This window comes from Mus pahari, chromosome 20 (assembly GCF_900095145.1).
Source record: "Mus pahari chromosome 20, PAHARI_EIJ_v1.1, whole genome shotgun sequence".
NCBI classification, from domain to species: domain Eukaryota; kingdom Metazoa; phylum Chordata; class Mammalia; order Rodentia; family Muridae; genus Mus; species Mus pahari.
In genome coordinates this window covers 25823468-25835335 of record NC_034609.1, presented here as the reverse complement: position 1 = coordinate 25835335, position 11868 = coordinate 25823468, and the positions used below count along the sequence as shown (strand labels likewise).

Here is an 11868-nt window from a genome sequence, read left to right as displayed (position 1 = left end):
GAGTACATATAATACAGATGTCATGAGACGACCCCCATCCTATGACGGGTCAAGGGGAGACTCCATCTTATGCATACTAGAGGCATGGTTTTCATTGGGTTGTCCTCCAGAACTGTGGAAGAAAAGGAGAACCAGTTCTGTTCCCAAAAGCCTCTGCTCCCTCCTCCGCAGCCCTGGGCTAACACCGTGACACCAGTTCAGGGAACAACTATCCCACTGTACAGTCTGCCTCTTTCACAATCCCTGAAGGGACAGGTCACACGTGCCCTAGGTCCACAAACTCGTCTTCTCATTTGGCCAGATCATCTTCGCCTTCTAAAGCTTTCTAGCTACTGGTGGATAAGACAGGCTTGGCTGAATGTCTCTGCAACAGCGCAAAGCGCAACAAGGAAGACAGGCAGGCAGAGTTCCCGAGCAGGCCAGTGAGTGGACATCCTCCGGATAGGGATGCCTTGCCTCTATTTTCTCCTGTTAGCTCTGCGCTTCATCCATCATTCCCAAGAGTTTGTCCATAGTGGCCACTCTGCCACCTCCTAGGATTTGGGCTTCTGGAAACCAATGTAAATAGATCTGAACCCATACCTTGATATCCGGCCCCTCAATGTAAGAACAAGCTATGATAGCTTACTACACCAGTTGTCATAGAACTCTAGAGAGCTGTCCTGGAGGTCATCCGAAGAGCTAATAAGTTTACTAATTCTCTTGCCTAGAAGGTTATTATTATTATTATTATTATTATTATTAAATGATCTGTTTCTTCCCTGAAAAATCCTCTTTTGGTAGATGACTTAGACTGGGTAAGTGGCAAAGAAAGTTGTCGTGGATGTTTGAAACGTGATCTTTTCCGCTGTCCGTTGTCCAGTTTTGGCTTTTCCACATAGAGAGGCTTTCTGAGCAATGTCTGTGCTTTGGGTTCAAATTGTACTGACCAATCCCACACGGTGAGAAGAGTCAAAGGCTTGCTTTGTGTATCCAGGCTTTCCCTACCCATGTTAGTATCTTTTTGATGAGATGAATTGAAGAAGGTGCTAAAAGTAGGTATACACAGGCTATGTGACAGAACAGTCAGGTATGTCTCTGTGAACTCAAATGCCATGGGATGTTGCCCAGGTATAGATCTAGCATGCTTGAGCTAGGTGGATTCTTAAAAGTGCCTTCATTGTTTCTGATAATTTGCATACTCATTTTTTTCGATCCCAAAATGTCTTCAATTTTTTTTATTTCTGTTTTGATTTTTTTTGTTGTTGTCGTTGGTGTTCAGCAGTGATTCAGTTTTATCATTTTTTCAGGTTTCTGGTGGTTGTTTTTGTTGTTGTTGATATGCAGTTTTAATCTATGGTTTCCAAAGTGGATGTATCCTGTTATTTCAGTTTTCTTTAATCTGTTTAGACTTGCTTTGTGCTCAATTATGTCATTAATTTTGGAGAAAGTCATAAGGTGCTGAGACTGAGCTTTTTGTGTTTTTTTTAAACTGTTCTGTTAATATCTGTTAACTCCATTTAGTTTATAATATCGGTTATTTCAAGCATTTCTGTGTTTAAGTTTTGTCTGGAAGATGTGTTAAGCAGTAAGAGAAGACTTTCGAACTTTTCCACTATGAGTATGTGAAGGCGCTAATATGTGATTTAAGCTTTAGTACTGTTCCTTTTACAAATGTTATTTATTTTAAAGCATTGATGTTAAGGTTTGAAATATCTGCTTAGTGAACTTTTCATTTGTATGTAGTTTTCTTTATCTCTTTTGAATAGCTTTGATATGAGGTCTAGTTTATCAGATATTGAAATGGCCAAACAAGGTTTTTTTTTTTTTTTCTTTAAATTTCCTTTTATGTGGGATATCTTTATCCATCCTTATACCCTGAAGTGATATTTATCCTTGATGGTAGTATTGCTTTTGGTTGCAGTAGAAGGATGGACACTTCATTTCTGTCCATTTTGTTCATGTGTATCTTACTGGGAAATTGTTTTTGAGAATTGATGTTGGGAGACATCAAGGATCAGTGCTTGTTTATTCCAGTTATTTCATTTTGTGTGTGTGTGTGTGTGTGTGTGTTCCCTCATTTAATTTGTTGTTCTGGGATTATATAACCCTTGTATGTTCTTGGGAGTGTTAACATTTCTAGGTTGGAATTTTCTATCTTATAGGGTTGGATTTATAGATAGATATTGCTTAAAGTTTGGTTTATCATGGTATACCTTATTTTCTTCAAGTTTTTCACTCAAATATTTTGTAGTATGGGCTAGTGTACTGGCAAGTTTTGTGTGTCAACTTGACACAGGCTGGAGTTATCACAGAGAAAGGAGCTTCAGTTGGGGAAATGCCTCCACAAGATCCAGATGCAAGGCATTTTCTCAATTAGTGATCTAGTGGGGAGGTCTCCTTGTGGGTAGTGCCATCTCTGAGCTGGTAGTCTGGGGTTCTGTAAGAGTGCAGGCTGAGCAAGGCAGGGGAGGCAAGCCAGTAAAGAACATCCCCCTATGGCTTCTGCATCAGCTCCTGTTTTCTGACCTGCTTGAGTTCCAGTCTTGCATCCTTTGGTGATCAACAGCAGTATGGAAATGTAAGCCAAATAAACCCTTTCCTCCCCAACTTACTTCTTGGTCATGATGTTTGTGCAGGAATAGAAACCCTGACTAAGTCAGCTAGCATCTGTGTTCTTTTAGATTCTGTAGAGGATGTGTCCAGGCCTTTCAGGCTTTTATAGTCTCATGTGAATATTTAGGTGATGTTGTAAGAGGACCGTCTTGATATGATATGTATTCTTTTCCCACAGCAGCTTGCAATATTAATTCTTTTTTCTGTCCATTCAGTGTTTTGATTATGATGTGGCAAGGGGACTTTCTTATTTTGGTCTTCTGTATTCTGTGTTCTGTATGCTTGTATACCTAGACTGGCATCTCCTCCTCCTGGTTTGGGAATTTTTCTCTATGATATTTGAAAATATATTCTATACTTTAATGTTTTTTTCTCTAATCTTATCATTTTTAAATTTGATCTTTTCATTTTGTCCCTGAATACTTTGTTTCCCTTATTTTATTTTATTTTATTTTATTTTTAAGATTTAACATTTTTAAACCAAAGTATCAATTTCTGCCCTCACGTTTTGAATGCTGGTAATTCTCTCCTCTATCTCCTGTAGTTTGTTGGCGAGTCTTGCTACTTTGGTTCCTGTTTGAATTTCTAAAATTTTTCATTTCCAGATTTCCTCCAGTTTGGGTTTTCCTTACTAAATTCTATTGCAGCTCTTGACCAGTTTCATTCATTTCCTTTCACTGTTTGTATTTTCCTAGATTTCTTTAAGGAATTTATTTTCCCTTTAAAAGATTTTTAGTGTATTCATACATGCATTTTTAACAATCTTTTACTTTTTTTATTCAGCTATGTTGCAGTATTCAGGGTCTGCTGTGGTTGGGTTGCGAGGCTCTAGTAGAGACTGTTTTTATTTTCCTGGGTGTTAATGATTGTCTTTTTATACTGGGTTTGGGGGTTTGGAAAGCTTGGATTTCTAGTGGTGGGTATCTGGCCTTCTGTTTGTTGAACAGGAGTGATATTTTTCTAGATTTCTGTTGCCCTTTCTAGTTCTTAGGAGAGTTTGTTCGCTGTGTGTTGCCTGATTAAAAAAAAAAAAAAAATTCTCCTGGCATCGTGATAGCTATGAGCTCTGGGATTTCCAGTTACAATGTGTTTCTAGGTATTGACATTTGACAATTAGGGATGAGAATGGCTAGGGAAGGGGGTTCCATTGGAGGGACAAAATTAGGATATTCACCAAGGATCTAATTAGTCCCTTGTGAATAGTAGCAGAGAGTAGTGAGGGGAAGGAGAATTTCTGCTTAAAGGTGAGGATTAAAAAGACAGATTATATTGGAAAACTCCAGAGTGAGACGAAATATGCAGTTAAGTTACCTTCTTTGCTGGCCTATGTGGCCATGGGGCCTATGTAGGATGCCTTCTAGGATTTGGGTTCTTAGAGAAAGCAATGAGTGAAGGGAGAGATGTTTGATGTGGAAGATATGTGTGATTGCCCTGGAGATGGTGGTAGAGAGGAACAGAAGGCCAAAGAACAGGGCTGGTTACAGAGCTGAGTAGGAGACTTTGAGGTGAATGTTGAGGAGCAGAGAGATAGCTGAAGATCTACAGTTAGCTTATCTGGAATGGACTGTGGATTCCTAGAGGGTGCTTGCTGGCGTTGGTTGCTAGGATAAAGCAGTGAGAGGGAGGAAGGAAGGTTATAGGAAAACAAGTGTGTTATCTGCTAGAGAAGGAGGCATGGGTAGAAGGAAAGCTGAAGCAGGTGGCCTACTACAGATCCTGTGATAAACCTGGGGTATTGGTCTTAGAAGAACTGAAGAAGAGGTAAATATAGGCAGTTAGCCTATCTGCTTCTCTGCCTTGTAATATTACTTAGATGTATATTTTCATTACAACCATTTGACATTGGAAAATCTTATTGATGTGTTTGTCATGACTGTTTATATGTGAGCAGTACAAGTATAACGCCACCCAAATGCCAAACTATACAGAAACAATTGATTCATAACAAGAGGAGTTATCAATTAGAAAAAAAATGATGAAGAATAGAAAATTAATGTGATTGAGAGTTTTAGGTTGCATTTATATTTTTAGACGTATTCATTATTTTTCCCAAATGGTTCTCCTTTACCCATCCCAAGTATTTGTCTTTGTGACTGTGATAGGTTATATAAATGGGAGAAGAATGATGGTAATGCCGTGGAATACAAAAACCACTTGACTTCATTCACTCGAGGTTATTTTAAGACTTTGCAAAGTATTCCTTAATATTGTTACAGAAAAAAAATTAGAAAGTACTTCATTCTGTTGCAGGCTAATACAAAGCCACCAAGTTAAAATGAAACTGTAGACAGAAATCATTTTATATTGTTATCTTTGAATCTGTTATGAGCTAAAGGAATATATAATGTTAAAAATTAAAGTAATATATCCATTGCAAAGTTTTACCTTTGTTTTAGATGTACTATTCAGGTTGGTGAGACTTTTACAAAATACATAAAATTGTGAATAATTTCAAAACCAGAACCCAATGGTGGACTGTTCCGTACATTACATATTCACAAGAGCTGAAAGCATAGATATGAATGAATGTGCCTGAGACCTCAAGGATTCTATGCTCTATTAAACATAGTTGAGCAGGCTATTGAGCTCAGTCTCTTGAGTGCTGGGCAATGCCTATTTACTTTGACAGACCTGCATAAGATGACCTCCTGTTCATTTCCCATGCTGAAGTTTCAAGGAGTACTCTGAAGACTTGGTAGCTACATCAGTTCACATGCCAAAACAATAAGTGATCCCTGCATATCAGGCAAACAGGTTGTGCACATACATGCTATATTCTAGATTCAAAGGAGAATGTTTTCTCTTTCCATTTTTTTCTCATGTTAGGCTTTCCTCTTGTTCTTATATATACTTTTGCATATGATAGTATGTGTAAGGCAGGCATCCCTCTGAGATCTTCAAATGCATTGTAATAAATTTACTTTTGCATATGGTCCAAGTGCTGTTATTAAATATATATATTCTGAATGAAGGAATGGACTATAGGAATGTTCTGGGATTTTCTGGTATCACCACAAGGACAGAATTTGAATTTAGCAGGCAGATGGATAACTACAGCTCACATTTAGCACTTTTAGTTTCCTTTCATTGTACTATTGCTAAACAAATGGATTGCTTTATACTTTTCTTATCTACCAAGAAATCATATCATCATATAAAAATATAATTACATTTTTAAATTGGATTGTTAATAAAATGATTTTCCATGGATTCTCTGAAGTTACATTATGCAAAGTGAACAATATATTTGTGTCTATAGGTAAATGAACAAATAAATTAAGTGAGTGAATGTATATCTAGGCGTTTGTCTGGATATGTGTCTATGTATTTGTGTGCTTGTGTGTGTTAATGTTATAACTAAGCAAACCCATCATTTTGCACTTATATGGATAACAATACAAAAGCTAATATTAATATGCTAAGTGGGATTAGCTATTTTTGCAAAGGGAAAATAATACTTGTTTAAATTGATATGAGGTATCTTGCATAATCAAAATTGTAAAAGTAGAGTAAAAATACAGTTTTCAGAATCTGTGGAAGAGAAAAGTGAGAAATTAATTTTCAAGTGTCTGTTTTACAAGGCAAACAAATTCTAGAACCTGACCATATGAGAAAGTGGCTGTTCCTGAAGGTACAATTTTATGCATTTTATAATACATGAAGACAATGAGTCTTTCATTATGTTTTCTTAAAGCCCATGTACATTATTTGGAAAGGGTGGATGTGTTTGATACTGTTACTGTATTGCTGTTATAACTGAATAATGTAGTTCATATTAAAGTTTATCAAACTATAAAAACTAAACATTAACAGTCATTATGTATCAATAATATGTCAAATAAACTTAAAAGTATTGCTTCATTTCTAGCCATAGTACCAACCAAGAAGCATATCACTGGTCCTGTAACAGTCCAAAGAGCTAAGCACATCTAAGTCATGTAAATGTCAGATATTTAGAAGTGAATATTGGTGATTCTTATAACAGCCAGCTTTCACCATGCTTACTGCTGTCACCGTGCAAATCATTCTTGGTGGATTTATATTTATCTTCCCTATTAAATATTTTATATGTATAAAATCTCGTGCACCCATGACCATCTACTTTAATCTTCCTATTTTTTCCCCCTCAGTTCTAAAACTTCATTTGCATACTGCTCTGCCTAATTCACGTGATACTGGAGATTGGAGTCAGGACTTTTGTGAGTGCTAGGCAAACACTCTACCACCTGAACTGCATTCTTAGATCACATTTTGACCATGAAAGGGGTTTCTTATGCATTTCTTATTTTTATAACCCAGACCTGAGCATAAGATCTTAGAATAACAAAGTAACCATGCAGATTGAATCAATAAATAACAACCATGTCAGCAAATGAACACAATAATATTATTTCTGCCCTGTTGATTGCACTCAGCTCTATAATTTTGCAGGATTTAGAGAAGTCATGTCTGAGAATGCTTGATGTCAGAAGAAAAACATTTTATTTAAGCTTTATTGTCTTGTTTATGTTTCTAATCAATTAAGAAATAAAATGCAACAGAGAAGGAGGTCTATAGTCAGGACCATATTTGCTTTTTCTGTGCTGATGCCACAGACATCTGTGGAAATCCTTAGGAACAGTGTTACTTAAGCTTGTTTCTTAATCCAATAATATCCTTGTTCTCCTTAATTTAGTAGATTCAGATATACTTGACCTGATATTTATTTAGATACTCATATTTTCAGCATATATATATATATATATATATATATATATATATATATATTTGGGTTCTTAGGTTTTAATAAGGTATATAAAAGACAAACTAATTCCAGAAATCTTGAATTAGACCTTTGACACTTGTATTATTTGTGTAGAGAATGTTGGGAGGATAGTGATTTTAGCCAACATGCTTCATAGCACAAGCTGAGATAATACATTTGGACCTATAATTGTGTATAGTACAGAAGCAATAAGTGAGTACATTTAATAATGTTGCTGTGCCTGCCCCACTTATATGCAACATTACTCATTAAACTGCGAATTTATTAACAGATATCCTTGGCTCAGAAGACTGTCCTTTTAAACAGTATTCTGTATTGGTGTTTTATATAAAAAAGATGTTGTCAGGATCCTTGTTAAAAAAGTAGGTAGTGTATCAGTCTCATATAAAGATGTTGTCATAATCTCTGGGACCTGGGATTCTACGGATGAATTCTATGCCACCTGGCTTCTCTTGTGAACATATAATTTCTCTCGCATTGCTTTCAAGGGAATTCATTTAAAACTCTCTACTGGTATTATTTCATAAGACAAACTTCTACATCTCCTGTATATCTTTAATTCTGTGTCAGTTTTTTTTTGTTTTTTTAAGAAACAAACAAGGAAGAAAATTAGCCAACAGCGCCAAAGGCAGCATCTGGAAGCTGTTTGTGTAGACAGAGTACATTGCTCTTGATCTTACAGCCAACTCCATTGTGCACTGCTGGATTGACTTCTGCAAGCACAGCCTTTTATCCACACAAGTGAGAGCTTTTATTCCCCTCTCTTCTTCAAGGAAGAGATGGCATCATTGAATTCAACAAAGAAAAGGCAAGGGGTGGATGGAGTTGGAGAGTAGTTTGACCAAAGATTCTCTCTGACCAACACTCCTTATGCTTTGCCTACTCATCACTCTTCGTCAAACTACCATACCTGAGCAGTGAAGCAAGCAGACCAACTTGTGTGTAGATCATTCACTTCCAAAGATAGGGGAGTTTGTGTCAAATAAGCTGTCATAGCAGCGAAGCCATTTTCAATGCCTGTCATGATTGATAGACGTGTTAACTCATTTCTACTAAGACATATATGTGATGAGTGAAGCTCATTTTCATTTTAGGGGATCAGCACTATAGATTTCTACTCTAGATATGAAAATGACCCAGGTGTGCTTAATTTATCTGGAAGACACTCCAAAACTATTGATTAGTTTTACCTCTTCAAGTAAACGAAAGATGCATAACTGTGTCCTTGGGCAACTGATGCAACTTTCATGTCTCTTTCACTGTTTGTTTTCAGGTACAGAACTAGAAGCTCGTGGTGTGGTCATTCACTTGTCAGTCACGTATTGAGTGACCTGAATCCACAAATCACAAGTCAAGACGGAATGCAGGGAAGAACAAGATGAGACCATAAACAACACTGTGAGCAAGGCAAAGGTCAGATGGAGGTTCAGTCTCAAATGGGTAATCACATGAGTGCATTATACTCAAAATAAAAGATTTATAAAGGTTATACAAAACGCTTGTCCCGGGTAGGGGGACAGCTGAGAACAAAAAATAAATCAACTTGAATGTCTCAGAGAAGTTGTTACAATTGACATGATGATTGACATACCGAATAAAAGAGCAGAGACAACTATTCTGCCAGAGGAGGAAGGGAGAGAGTTGTTTTGTCCATTATCAGTAAGCTTTTGGCAGAAATTGAGGCAACTAAGATTTGGTGTTAGATCCTGTACTGCTGCCAACAGAGTGATACAAACAAGCTGGAGAAAGAATTGCGATAGTAAGATGTGCTTCAAACGAATGATTCAAACATATACAGGGATCTCTGCATCCTAAGGGTATATGCTAACTTTTCTTAGTATGTCATGCATACTCTTTAAACTTCCCAAATATGCTGTAGTGCAGAAGATATTTTGATTTAATTAATCTTTTTATTCTGCCTCTGTATATGTTTGTGTACTTGTTCTCATAGTCAAAATGTGTAGGTTTTATTCCATATAATAAGTTTATTTTTAACCAGTATAGAATCTTTCATGTTACATGGAGTATTTTGATATATGAGTCTGCCTAGGGGGCTGTCAGATTCTTCTTAAATCAGGAGTAGCTGGAGACAAGAACAAGGCAGTCTTTGAGAAAGTAGAGAGAGCAAGAGTTATTTTATTTTGTAATAGGATCTCTATAACATTAGAATTTTCTTAGGAAACATGCACAGTAAGAAATTAGTATCCAAGAGCTAGAAACACAAGTTACAAAGGCATGAGAGTCTGGAGATATGGAATGGAAAGGTAGACTACATTGGAAGTGTTTTTTTTTTTATTATTTTTTTATTTTTTCTTATTTACTGGTTATAAGGTATTTCTGGGTTCCTGTGCACCTACGAATATAGTGAAATAAGAGATCACTAAAACTTTGAAAATTAACAAAGAAACTTTAGTTAAAACACATCAAGAAAAGGATCAACATGCAAGAGAGTAATATGATGCCTTAAGGGTCACAATTATTGTTTAAATCTTTCTTTTTTTGAGGGTCAAGAGAAGTACTTGGTACTGGGGCTACAGTTTGGGATTTTCTCTATTTTGAGCAAAACATTAAAACATTTCTCTACTGAGAATAACCTTTCTTATAAGGCTTCTTATTTTAATGATATGCATGTATAATTATGTCTAGGCAGAAGATGTTTAAAATGAGAGGCATTCTGTTTAAAAGTTTACTGGAGATCATAGTTTTTCTTTAGTGTACATGAGAGAAGATGTGTCTTCATTGTGGGTAGGACAAATACTGTGCAATTATAGAATGTGAGATGAACACTAGCATTCACAGATCTGCTCTTGACTGTAGACATTTTATGACAGGTTAATCAAGTTTCTGTCACACTGCCTTGTCTCTAATGATGGACTGTGACCTTGAACTACAGACTTAAGTAAACCCTTTGTTCTATTGTCTTCTTTTGTCAGAGTGCCTTAATACAGTACCAGGAAAAAACACTATGACAGTAAATTATTTCCGTAGTTTAAAGTAGGTAAATTCAACTTGATATTGTCTTGTGTCTGAGGTTGCTAAGATCTATGTTCAGAGAGGAGTGCCCATTGATAGTATGTGCAAATAAAGGAGCTAGCTGTTAGGTGAATTATTTGAATAGCATATATTTATATTGTATAAATTAGTGGTTCTCAACCTTCCTAATGCTGTGAAGCATTAATATAGTTTTTCCTGTTGTGGTGACCCTAAATCATAAATGTATTTTCATTACTATATTATAATTGCAATTTTGTTGCTGTTATTAATTATAATGTAAACATATGTGTTTCTGGTGATGTTGGGAAACTTCTGTATCAGGTTATAGCTGGTCATTTGACTCCCAGAGGGTTTGTAACCCACAGATTGAGAGTCCCTTCTCTAAATCAAGTAGAGTCCCAGTTTACTAAAGTATTCCCTCCATTTTCCTGTCTCATAACTTCTAAGTAAAATATGTTATTTAAGGGGCATCAGAAATTTTCAAATTTGTTCTGAATGTTTTTCTCACAAAATTATTTCACTGGAAACATGTGATTCTATTGTGGCATCAACCATGGAGTTCAAGAGTCAAGGCATTGCTTAGCATAACCATTGAGAATATCAACATAGATAATACGATTTGCCAAAGGTGCTCACATAATAAATCTCGGGAAAGAACAAGGTGAATTCTTCATAGATATGCTTAATATTATAAAGGAAGAGATTCTTAGTTCTAAGTACTTAAACTGTGTAGATGGATTCACATCAGAAGGCACAGAAGGAAAAGGTGAAATTGTGAGGGATTAAAAAAAGAGCAAAACAAATGTTCTCTGAGCTGGGGTCACTTACAATAAAGACAAAAACAAGACAGGAGTCGAGGACACAAGGAAGCCTAAAGAATGAGTATAAGCCTTGGGAAATAACTGGATTTAAATAAACTGGGTTTGAAAGAGTTAACATAGCCGTTTTTTACTAAACTATTATATATGTGTAACTGTGAAGAGAAATTGAAAGTAGTGTATGTATGAAGAGATTGATTGTATGATTAGTTTATCAGTACTGTGGACAGAGATTGGAATGTTGCAGATGTAGAAGCTAATTTATCTTGGGCTAGTTTGAGCCCTCCAGAACAGCCATTTCTTGCTCACCTCTGTGTCAGAACTAACATCTTGTGACTTAATAGATAGAAACCTTCTAGAATCCATTAACTTAGCAGACTACTGCCTTCCATTAATTAAAAGCAAAGAGTATCACTAGATAGAGTCTTAGGCCTGTAGGAAAACTCTAATTTCACTGTTCATGCCTCTCTGATAAAGCCACCAAAATATTTTAAACTTGCCTTGGATTTTGTTATGTTCTTCATTCTGTAAAACTATAGAAACTTCATGAAACTTCTTCCATGTTGGAAAAAGATTTTGGGGGTGACAAAATCTGTGTTTCCAGACCATAGTGACTCAACTTGCTCAAGAATAAATTATCTCTTAGACTCCCTGAAATGAGAGTGTACTGGCTAGCTTTGTGTCAACTTGACACAA

General features: G+C 36.1%; 1 pseudogene; it reads right to left on the bottom strand.

Moving 5' to 3' along the window:
• Nucleotides 1–256: 256 nt before the first annotated feature.
• The window catches only part of LOC115062707, a 119404-nt pseudogene continuing 107792 nt past the window's right edge, over nucleotides 257–11868 (bottom strand).